Source organism: Aotus nancymaae, unplaced genomic scaffold (assembly GCF_030222135.1).
Source record: "Aotus nancymaae isolate 86718 unplaced genomic scaffold, 86718_ANA_hifiasm-v0.15.2.pri h1tg000008l, whole genome shotgun sequence".
NCBI classification, from domain to species: domain Eukaryota; kingdom Metazoa; phylum Chordata; class Mammalia; order Primates; family Aotidae; genus Aotus; species Aotus nancymaae.
The window spans coordinates 5,045,500-5,058,114 of NW_026988419.1; positions in this window are offsets into that span (position 1 = coordinate 5,045,500).

Genomic DNA, 12,615 nt, shown 5'->3' on the forward strand with positions numbered 1-12,615 from the left:
AAACCACAATATTCAGCGTGGTGTTCATGATGGCTTAATCCTTTCCCTACTGAGGAAGTTGTAAAGGGAATCAAGAGCTTAATGGTTGGACCCATGGAGATGGGGGTACTTGCAGAGGAAGGTATTGCTCAGAGTTTCATGTAGTATTGGTGTAACTTTCTGATTCCATGCAATGGAAGGGGAAAATGTAGAGAGCAAGAGAAATCTGCTCTAAGCAACGTAGTTCTACTTGTATGTACCAGCAAACCATGGGGAGTGGAATGACGTCCATAGAGTGGGGATGTATCCAGGGAGTATCTGAGGGACAAGGATAGCACAGAGAGTAAAGCTCTGGACAAGCTGGAAAAACTGGGTTCTTGATCCTGGAAGCAGTGTTAAAGGCAGAATTGAAGAGTTGAATCCAGGAAAAGAAATTTTCCATTGGCCATCTCTTTCTCTGCCCTGGTGACATTTAATAACAGAAATTGTCTGGAGAGATTTTTCAGGTTCAAGCAAATTAGGTGCTGATTGTTATTGACCCCAAAAGCGTGGAAAAAATTTTATTTTCTTAGAAGGGCAGTATTGGCCTCTGTTCCTTACCACAGATCTGATTTTTATTGAGTGAAAAATTTGTAAGGGAGTATATTCATCAGGGTTTTCTAGAGGAACATAACTAATAGGATATATGTATTTACTGAAGGGAGTTTATTAAGGAGAATTGACTCATATGATCACAAGGGGAAGTTCCATGATAGACCATTTGCAAGCTGAGGAGCAAGGAAGCCAGTAATGGCTCAGTCCAAGTCCCCAAACCTCAAAAGTAGGGAAGCTGGCAGTGCAGCCTTCAGTCTGGGGCAGAAGGTCCAAGAGCCCCTGGGAAACCACTAGTGTAAATCCAAGAGTCCAAAGGCCAAAGAACCTAGAGTCTGATGTTCAGGGGCAAGAAGCATCCTTCCTGGATGAAAAGAGTAGGAAAAAGATGAAGGCCAGAAGATTCAGCAAGTCAGCTCATGTCACCTTCTTCTGCTTGCTTTTTCTAGACATGCTGGCAGCCGAATGGATGGTACCCACCCAGACTGAGGGTGAGTCTGCCTCTTCCAGTCCACTAACTCAAATGTTACTCTTTTCTGGTAACACTCTCACAGACATAGCAGAAACAATACTTTGCATCCTCCAATCCAATCAAGTTGACATTTAATATTAACCATCACAGGGAGAGACTCCCCTCTACCAACCTCTCCATACACTTCTAGAACAGCAGCAATGGGGCATGCTTGGATAATACTTAGAAATTCAAGTGATTTCTAAGGGGACACAGCCCCTAAACTATTAGGCTGCTTTTTCTCCCTGAGTGAGAAAGACTGGAGCTCAGCCCAATGGAATGATATTGTCTGGGAGAGTAGAGAGATGAGTGGCAGAACTTGGAGGGGAAATGTTCAGAGGAGGTACAGAAATGTCTAATGGAGAAGTTTGCCACATTTGTCTCTAAATTCTCTTCCCCAAATCTTCCTGAAATTTTCAGTATGATCAAAATGACTTGTCAATGTACTATGTGGTTGGATCTGTTTGGAAGATGGGGCAATGGGCTGCTGTGTGTGAGGATGTGTGGGTGGGGGAGTAGCAGGGAAGTGGAAGGTACACATGAGAGACCTGTCACATCCCATTACACCATTTTAGCCAGATGTCACTCTATGCCTAATGCCATGTCAAGCCCTTTCTATGTGTTATTTCATTTAATCCTCACAACAATCTAAGAAGGCAGGACCAGTGTATTCTCTGTTAAATCCATGTCAACACCTTCCTCCTCACACAAGGAAGAGGCTGTGAGCTTCTTTTGGGCAGGGATAGTGTTAGCGCTTTATTTGTCTTCACATCCCTATTGTTCATCCAAGGATCTGGCATACAGAAGGTACTTGTGAATGGTTGTTTAGTTAAACTGAACTGTGAAGGAGATGTGATTGAAGACACAGATTGAAGTTAGACTTCAGAGCCTTGATTGATAAAACAAGTTTGGATTTCATCTTTAATTACTGGAATGACCAAGGATGAGATAGGGTGGGTCAACAGTGTGGGAGGTTTTTGATCAATGAAGTACATCCTACTTGCCTCAACTGATAAGCCCCCAGCAGATAAGAGTTATCTTAAAGCTTAGGTTGAAGGAAACTTAGCTCTTTGTCTCATGAATATCCTCTTGACATTGTTTTTGATGATTGGTTATGATGTCAAGGATCAGTCAAGGGTGAAACTCCAGAAGCTAAATTTTCTTTCGAAGCTGCTGTCCTTTGGTTGATAAAAGAAAGTGAATACAACCATGCTTATGAAAACCCTGAGGAAAATTATTCGTTTTTGACATTGAAATGTCTACAAAAAATAAATGATTGGTTGCCAATTGATAATAAAGATTATTGTTCTGGCCATTAGAAGAAAGGAATAGTTTAGTATATTTCTTTAGATTCCTTTTCTATTGTGAAGTTTTCTTTAAGTCTCCATTTACCTTGTCCAATTTGGTAAGAATAGAAGAATAATAGAACTTCAGAAATCATTAGTGGAAGAGAAACATGATAATCACTATCCCAAAGTCTTCTAACTTCAGGGTCTGCCCAGATAGCAAAAGGAGTCCATTAAGCTACTTTCAGTTTTTCTAAGAATTGAACAGAAACCATACATTTTCCCATGATAAAATCATGCAAGCTAACCAAATTAAGCTTATTTGCCTTTGGCAAATACTTTGTCAGCTTAATGTGCCAACCTTGTCAATCTTTTGCTGATTGGAAGCTCTGATTAACAGTTATATATGTCTTTGAATGAAAAAATGAGAAATCATTTGAATTGTTATTTTATAATCAATTCTTTTGTTGAAAAATATTTTCAGAAAGTATTCCTCAGGAAACATGCCTAATAAAAATGAGCTTTGAAAAGGATTATTGGGAAGCAATATCATCTATTCCTCTTACTTTAACTGATAGGGAAATTGAGGTCTGAGGGTTAAGACAGCCCCAATGCCAGGAGTTTCAGATGCCCCTCACCTCAACGTTTATTTAATCCTTCTTGCTGTCTCAGATTTTTTTGTTGAACTATTTGAAATGTGTCTTCCCAATAATTGTAATTTCATATGAGGAATGTATATTTTCCAGATTCTGTCCCTGGGATCTGTTGCTTTTAGTTTTCTAGTGAATCAAAGGAAATGCAAACCCTTTTATTTCTGGCACAACAAGACAGGTGATTATAGGATACCTGATGACATAGAACTGTGATTATGTAGTTGAGGTGACAACAAAAGAAAGCCCACAGTTGTTTGCTGGAAGTCAGCAGGATGTCCTTTAAAAAGTCATCACCAAGGCCCCATTTGAACACCATGGTGTACTTGTCCCCATCACGTGTTCTCATGTCATTATCATGCTTTGGCTGCCAAAGCTCTCTGTTAGCTCTACTGCCTCCTTTTGAGAACACAGGACTTAAAACCACATGGGAGGACTCAGCAGAGAAAGCAGAGCCTGGTTGCTAACCCCTGAGCCTGGGCAGAGAAGCCTCAACTCACTTTTAAACATTCATTTAACCAGTTTTTCTCTAGTATAGTGAAAGAAAATATTGAAGAGAAAATATATGCTTATTAAAGGAAGCAAATTGCTGTTATTTGAATCAAAGGAAGGAACACAGCCAGTCTGAATTTCAACAAGACAGATCTCATGTAAATTGCAGCTAATTCTAGAAAATGGAATGTAGTAGATACATTACTGGTGTCTGCAGTAAAAGACTGACACATGTAAAACACTGACCTTTTGGAAAATGAACTAGAGATGCAAAAATATTGAGAGTTTGTTTTTCAAGTTATTTGCTTCTATTTTGGTTGAAATAAGATTAAGGCCTGTGGCATAAACAAAGATTTGGGAAAAGCTGAAGTAAGTGAAAACACTATGTAAATATAAAATTTAGATGTGGTATTCTTTTTCAAAAGGTAACTTCCAGAGCAATGTCGCCTCCAGAACTCAGTGTATGGGATTTTTAATAACAGGAGCACAGAAAAAAAATTTATTATGAGGAAAATATTTTATCAGCCCCTCTTCTTTGACTCTGCCAGAGTGTAATGAAATAAAAGAGAGTCTGCTTTTCCAGTTAGCTCACCATAATCATACCCCATGCCCAAGCCATTGTCGTGTTTTAGCCAAATCTTGTGACATCAATGGAGATTTGACCAGGGTGGGGCTTTATGTCTTCTTTGCTTACTTGGCTTTTTCACTTGGAATAGGTTAGTCCTCAACTTGCCTAAATTTTACTTTTACAAGTAATTGTTAGACCAAATTTAGGCAACTTGAGGACAGCCAGCTTCATGTGCTCAATGAAAAGTCAGTGGGGGAAATTCTTGCCATTTGTAACAACAGGGATGGACCTGGAGGACATTATGTTAAGTGAAATAAGCCAGGCACAGAAAGACAAATACCACAGCATCTCACTTATATGTGGAAGCTAAAAAAGTTAAACTCATAGAAGAAGAGAATAAAATGATGGTTACCAGGTCCTGGGGTTAGGGAGGTTGAGGTGATGTTGGTCAAAGCACACAAAATTTTCCGTTAGGAAGGAAGAAGAAGTTCAAATGCCCTATTGTACAACATAGTGACTATAGCTAAACAATGTAATGCATTTTTGAAAATTGCTATGTAGATTTTAAGTGTGCTTACGACAAAAATAAGATAATACATAGGTTAATTTGCTTGATTTTGCTAACCCACACTCAAAATAACATGTACATGATAACTAGATACCATTTTTATTTATCAATTAAGAAATAAGTAAATGTTGAAGGAAAAAAATGCAGATTCTCAACTTTTATTCTCAGTTGGTCCTAGATGGGGCCCAGGAATCTGCATTTGTAACAGGCACCCGTTTCAGAAGCAGATGATCTGCCAACCAGATTTTGGTAGACATTATTTGCTAGGGTTAAAAATATCTGATACTTTTGGAACAGTTCTAAGTTATTTTGGATTAATATAGCAAAAATGAATTACTAGAACAATAAATATTTAAAGGTAAAACATAAAATACAAGCCCCACTTTATTAGTTTTAAAAGATATAAAATTACCCTGCTAAACTGCTATTCAAGTGTATCAAAATTCTTACTCTCAGTTTCTGGAGTAGTCTGTTTATGGACCACATTTGGGGTAGTAATATGTTTGAAAAACTAAAGGACTTGCAGTAATAGACTCAAGTACAAATGAAAGCTAACTCAGTGATTTGTATTTGTTTTTTGTGACCTCATTTTTCTTTCATTAAAAAAGATCTGAGCTCTGTTTGGATCACTAAAAATAAAGGCTTAGAGGGCCGGGCGCGGTGGCTCAAGCCTGTAATCCCAGCACTTTGGGAGGCCGAGGCGGGTGGATCACAAGGTCAAGAGAGCGAGACCATCCTGGTCAACATGGTGAAACCCCGTCTCTACTAAAAATACAAAAAATTAGCTGGGCATGGTGGCGCGTGCCTGTAATCCCAGCTACTCAGGAGGCTGAGGCAGGAGAATTGCCTGAACCCAGGAGGCGGAGGTTGCGGTGAGCCGAGATTGCGCCATTGCACTCCAGCCTGGGTAACAAGAGTGAAACTCCGTCTCAAAAATAAATAAATAAATAAATAAAGGCTTAGAAAATGATGTATGGGCTCATTTGATTGTTCTGAGATGAAAAACATATGAGTACCTAAGTTTTATTATACAAAGGACTGAGGGAAAAATTATGGGAGGAGGAATAAATGGTGGTTACAGTGACGGAGAACAAGATTAATGCCTGAGGACTCCAGGAAAACAAAAAGAGGAAAAAAAAAGTGGGAAATTACTGGGTGTTACTACTGAATCTAGTCATGATATTGACACAGTCACAGATAATTTTCCCATGGCTCTAAGTGCTACTTTAACCTTAATTTTCTGAGGATGGTCGTAGTTGACCTTCTCTCTTTTCCTCAGCACTTACTGGGATACATGTCTGGAGGACAAATAATCAGGCATTTGTGAGGAGGATTTTGAAAGTAAAGCCATTCAATCTGTCTTTTGTGGAAGTTATGGAGAGCAGAGCTGTCCTCTCTGGTGGGCTGAGGTGAGAGAGTCTGGATGAACCAGTATACCCAACGTAATTAATAGTCAATTCTTTAATGACTTCAAAAAATCAGTAGTCAAATTTCTCATTTGGTTTGAATGTTCAGAGCAGAGTCCCAGAAGCTCACACACTGCTAATTTTCATTATTCCCTTTTTAATCTAATTTTCATAATTCACTCGTCATGTATCTGTTGAAGAAACCCGGTCATTTATTCTACAGAGTCCACATTCTGAGTTTTGTTGGTTGAATGCCAATGGTTTGCTTAAAGTGCCTTTTTGTCCCCCATATTCTCTACAAAATGGTGGTTAGGTCTAGACCAGCACTCACCAACAGAAATGTAATTCAAGCCACATAAATAATTGCAAATTTTCCAGTAGATACCTAAAGAGAGTACTAAGAAACTGATGGAATTAATTTTATAATAGCTTTATTAAAGCTAATGGACATATAATAAACTGAACATATTTAAAGTGTACAATTTGAAACCATCACCAGAATCAAGATATTGAATATATCCACCACCTCATGAGTTTCCTTATGCCCCTTGGCAATCCCATTCTCCTGTCCCTCTGCTTCTCCCCATTTTTAGGCAATGATTGATTTGATCCTGTCATTACATATTAACTTGCATTTTCTAAAATTTTACATAAATGGAATCATATAATATGTACTAATTTTTTAGATAGATAGCTTATTTCATTTATAATTATTTTTAGGTTCATCTACATTGATGTCTGAATGGACAGTTCATTCCTTTTCATTGCTAAGCATTGTTCCACTGTACAAATATGCCAATATACCACAACTTGTGTATCCATTAACCCGCTGTTAGATATTTGGGTTGTTTCTAGTTTTTGCGATTTCAAATAAAGCTGCTTGTGACATTTGTGCACAAGTCTTTTATGGACATGATATTTCTTTTCTTTTGGGTGAATATCTAAGACTGCAATGACTGGGTCATATGGTAGGTATAGGTTGAAGATTTTAGAAAATAGCTAAACTCTTTTACAAAGTGGAGTACCATTTGACATTCCCACCAGCAGTAAGTCATATTGATTTTGATATTATGCAGTATTTTGTTTAACTCAGTATATCCCCAATATTATCATTTAATATCTACTATATTAAAATGTTATTAATGAAATATTTTACTATTTTTACTAAGTAGTCATAATCCCATATGTATTTTACTTTTATAACATATCTCAGTTCAAATTAGCCACATTTCAAATACTTAGAAAATATTGTACAGGGCCAATCTAGATACCTTATCTGATTGCTGTGTGTGTGTTCTTTTAAGACAAAAATGCTTAATTGTTAGTGTTTGCTTCTACAGAAAAGTGTCTGAGGTATCTCCCTTTTGTGATATTTATTTGGTGGATACAGATGCTGACAATCTGGATTATACCTTATAAATCCTTCATCAGTATTTTATGTAATTTTTTAGCAGAAACTATTTTTTTTCTAGATTCATCATTTCATTAAGGATTGAAAAGTGTTATTTCCTCTTTATTTATTAGCTGAAATGCTCAAAAACAACAAAAAACCCTTGGCCACATCAACGATTTGTTTATCTTAAGTATGGTTTGTGTAGGTAAGTTAAGAGAAATGCTCGATTCTTTCTCTTCATTTACCAATCGTTATTTTTTGTTATTATTCTTTCCAGTTTTATTAAACTATAATTGATAAATATAAATTGTACATATTCAAGGTATACAATGTGAAGACTTGATATATGTATACATTGTGAAATGATTACCACAAATAAATTAATAAACATATTCATCATTACAATTAGTTACCATTGTGTGTGTGTGTGTGTGTGTGTGCGTGTAAATATGTGTGTGGTGAGAACACTTAAATATTTACATTTTTATAATTATAAATTGATTCTTTGGCATCCTCTAAAGGAAAACAACAAGGAGTTTAAAAAACGTATCTTTATAAACTCAAGGATTTCAACATGTTTGATGTGTAATTATTTAATTGTTGATGATCAAGTTGTTCCATCTTTAGATGGTGGAAAGTTTTCCAAATTAGTTCTTAGGTCATTTTGATACAAATGAAGATTTTCTGATAGCATCTTTGTCTTCTGGTATGACAAGATGTTCCAGGCTCATCTTGTATATTTCTTTGATCAGCCATCTCCAAGGACTCCTGGTTACTCCAGTTATAAATGGTATTTAGGGACCACAATCTGAGCACTAGAGGTGTTCATTGCTACTGAGATGATCATTGTTTCTCAGTTTTTGAGTAAACAGAACCAGGAAATGTGTATTTTTTTTTCCTAAGAAAAAATATATCACAAGACCATACAAATTACTTCAAATTCAAATTTAAGATTATAACACTTAAGTTTAACCTCTTTGATTTAATATTTGTATTTTTATGCTAAAAGTCTTGATTTCAAATTTCATTAACATAATTTCTTATTTATATATAAAAGTATAAAAATATTATTGACACAACCACTCTTATTTAAGATTCTTTTGTAGTTATTTTGTCTTTAGGACATATCCCACTAGGGATGTATGATAAAATTACTGTGTTTCAATGTCACTTAATCACTATATGATTGAACCACCAAAGTGATACAAGTTTTGTTCATTTTATTTTGCTTTTAATATTTAGAGATTGCTTTTTCATTGATACAATTTTGTTTTGCAAGTATTTATGTGAAATACCTACATGGTTCCAAAGTCAGAAATGCAAAGCAAAGTATTTTCAGTGAAATTTTGCTTTATCTACTTCCATTTCTTCACTCTCCCTGTCAGAAGACTTTAAGAAGGGTTCTGACATAGCTTTCATTTAAAAATGTGAGCACTTACATACATATGTGTGTATGTGTATTCCCTGACTCTTTTTTGTTTCTTTAACATAAATGGCACCACAGTATGTATATTGTTCTTCACGCTTGCTTTCTTGTTTAGTAATACATCCTGGAGAACCATAGCTTATAGAGATAGTCTTTTACTGACGTATAGTACTTTATTATGTGGATGTACCAGAGTTTATTAACCAATCCCATATCAATAAGCATTTGAATTGCTTCCTTTCTTTTCACATTACAAAAGCACTGTCATAAATAACCTGTGTATGTATCTTTTCATATTTTGCCAAGATATCTTTGAGATTGCATCCCAGAGGTAGGATTCTTGGGTCTATGGCCATATGGATATACAATTTTGGCAGATGTTGCCAAATTCCTGTACCCAGGGATCATGCTATTTGCATTCCCACCAGCTAAGTACAAAAATGCTTATTTCTATACAACCTCATCAATATAATATATTATAAAAATATATTCTATTTTACCATTCTAATAGTGAGAAGTGATATCTTTATGTAGTTTTAATTAGTTTTTCTTTTCCTATTATGAGCAAGATTGGCCATCTTTTCACATTTTAAGGGCCATTTACTTTTTTATTTTTCTGTGAACAGCTGACTCCTATATCCTGTTTGGTGTTCTTTGGGTTATTGCTCTTTTTCTCTATTTTATAAGTTTTTTATACATTAGGAATATTAGCACTTTTCAGTGGTTAATTTTCAAATATGTTTTTCAGTTTTTGTCACTTGTCAATAAACACTTTGCTTACAAAACTTTTTGCTATAAAAATTTTCTTAAGATATTGTATCTGTCAAATTTATAATTTTTTTATTTTCTGAATTTTGAATCATTAGAAAATTTATCCTATAGTGAAATTCATTTATATTTTCTTCTATATTCATATAGATTTTATATTTTACATATTTAAATGTCTCTTGTATTTTACATTTATCTTAATATACCAAAAAAGAAATAAATCCAGTTTTTATCTTTTTTTCTATATGACTACTCAGTTATTCAAGTACCACTTTTTTTTTTTTTTTGAAACGGAGTTTCACTCTTGTTACCCAGGCTGGAGTGCAATGGCACGATCTCGGCTCACTGCAACCTCCACCTCCTGGGTTCAGGCAATTCTCCTGCCTCAGCCTCCGGAGTAGCTGGGATTACAGGCACGCGCCACCATGCCCAGCTAATTTTTTGTATTTTTAATAGAGACGGGGTTTCACCATGTTGACCAGGATGGTCTCGATCTCTTGACCTCGTGATCCACCTGCCTCAGCCTCTCAAAGTGCTGGGATTACAGGCTTGAGCCACCGCACCCGGCCTCAAGTACCACTTTTTAACAATTGTTTCTCCACCGATTTGAGATGTTATCCTTATTGTACAGTAAATTTCTATGTACATTTGGATCTGTTTCAGAATTTGTTGTTTTGTTCTGTTGCTATTTTTGTCTAAGAGTCAATGCTATGAAGCTTCATAATATGTTTTAATATCTGCTAAGGCCAGACTTCTCTCCTGGCCTTATACTTTCCCAGAAATTTTATTCCTATTTTGTTCAAATGATAATTTAACATCTAGTAAATATCAGGATGAAAAATACAACCCTACACACTAAATTTCTTGTCCACCGTGATTAGTATAAAAATTATGAGTTTTTAAAGTGAGATAAATACAGGTTGAAAATATATGCAAAAAACTTTCATGAAATTATAAGCAGAATTAAAAAGCAGTATAAGCTACATTTTTAAAAATCAAGATGGTAAAAATAAAGAAATATCTATAACATTATTGAATGAAAAATTAAATATCAAGTAAACAAGCTAAAAAGTGTACAGAAGTCGAACAAATATAACTTATATATAATACTACATATAATATGTATAATAATACTTATAATACTATTTATTTACTAATAAGTCTATGGTAAATAACAGGTTTCAGATTTTTTAAAAATGCAAAAAAAAGATTAACTATAAAAGTATGTAATGTATCAGTGAACTATAAACACTAAAGAGCAAGAAATCCGTGTAAATATCATTAGATATAAACTAACAAGATATCTTAAATTTCACAGAGAATTATTTTATATTCATAAAATTAGAATAACTAGTAAATAACTGTAGCACTGAAACTATCATCCAAATAATATAGCAATGACATTTATGTGTTATAAAATGTTTAAAATATGTGGAGAAAATGACATAAGCATGATAGAAATTTTGATTCTAAAATGACATTCTGGAAGAAAAAGTAAGGAAACAGAAAAATTGAATAATTACAAAGTAAGATTAAAAGACATATTAAATTTTGTATTGTTAAAAGCAAGAGTATATTTCCCTTAAATCATATGTGAAGCATTTTCATATTAGGCCAAATATTCACATATATTAAACAGTAATAAATAATAATTTCTTATACAGTAGTATATTGTCTGATTGTAACATAATACAAATAGAAATAAATAATATAAACTTTAAATATATTGACAACTCAGGCCCAAAACTGCTTTCTAAATAAGTATATGTTTTATAGAATTATGAAGAACATTTTTATTAAAATGTATGGCATGTATGAAATGTATAATCAGAAAAAAAATACTGCCTTAAAGGCTTTTGGCATTCAATAGTAAGCATATTGAAAACTATTTGTCCTACATATGAATCTTAAAACAATAAAATTGCTACTTACAGTGAATAAATATTCCTATTAGAGAATGGGGTAAGGGAGATAATAAACCAAAAATTCTCTGACCATTGTAATCAATAAGTAACCGAAGCAAAATGAGAAGTTGGAAAGGGAAGAGCACATAAAGACAGAGACAACATTTATTACCTATGGCAATACATTTAAAAATTTTATACGCAGCAGACGATTACATTAAAAAGAGGGATTTGAACAGATTACTTATAAAAGAAATACAACTATTTTAATATCAGAAAAATGTTCAATTTCAGTTATAACAAATGTTCAATTTCAGTTATAACTAAATAAATGCACACTAAAATAATAAAGCATTTTTAAAGTTGTTAATAGAGCCTAGTGAAAATATCCAATGCTAATGATGACATGATATTTTCATATTTTGCTGCTGTTTATTTTCACAATCTTTTTTGGAGGCAATTTGGTAACATGTACCAAGAGCCATTAAAGTATTCATAGTGTTTGCATAATTCTTGGGGAGTAGTTTTTAAGATTAAAACACGTTGAGAAATTGGAGGATGATTATTCTTGCACTCTTTGCTGGATATACGTCAAGGTAGTTTTAGGAATTGCTTAAGTGGGAAAGGGATTCTGTACAGTAACTCAGGAACTGGCTCAAAGGACAATTTGTGATCAGTGTCAAACCACAGAAAGGAAGTGAGCTCAGATGATGACAAAAGAATGGCCACAGCCAAGACTCAGCCCAGGGATGTGGAGTGCAGGTCTGAGGGGGAGAGGAGCTTTTAGAACCACCACATTGGGCCATTTTCCCTACCTGAGCCCTGATTGACTAGCAAGGTTTGAATCCTGGCTTATTAGCTCTGTGTGACACTGTATAAACTGATATGCTTCAATTACCTCTTTCATAAGGTAGAGGTAATATAGTGCCTGGAGTTGTTGATAAGACTAATAAGGTAATATATATCAGATGTGCACAGCTCAGTGCCTGGCACAATTTGACCACTAGATAAACCCTGGCTCTTACTTGTTGCAATATATCTGCCAGAGACTTTGGTCCTAGCCTACCACAAAC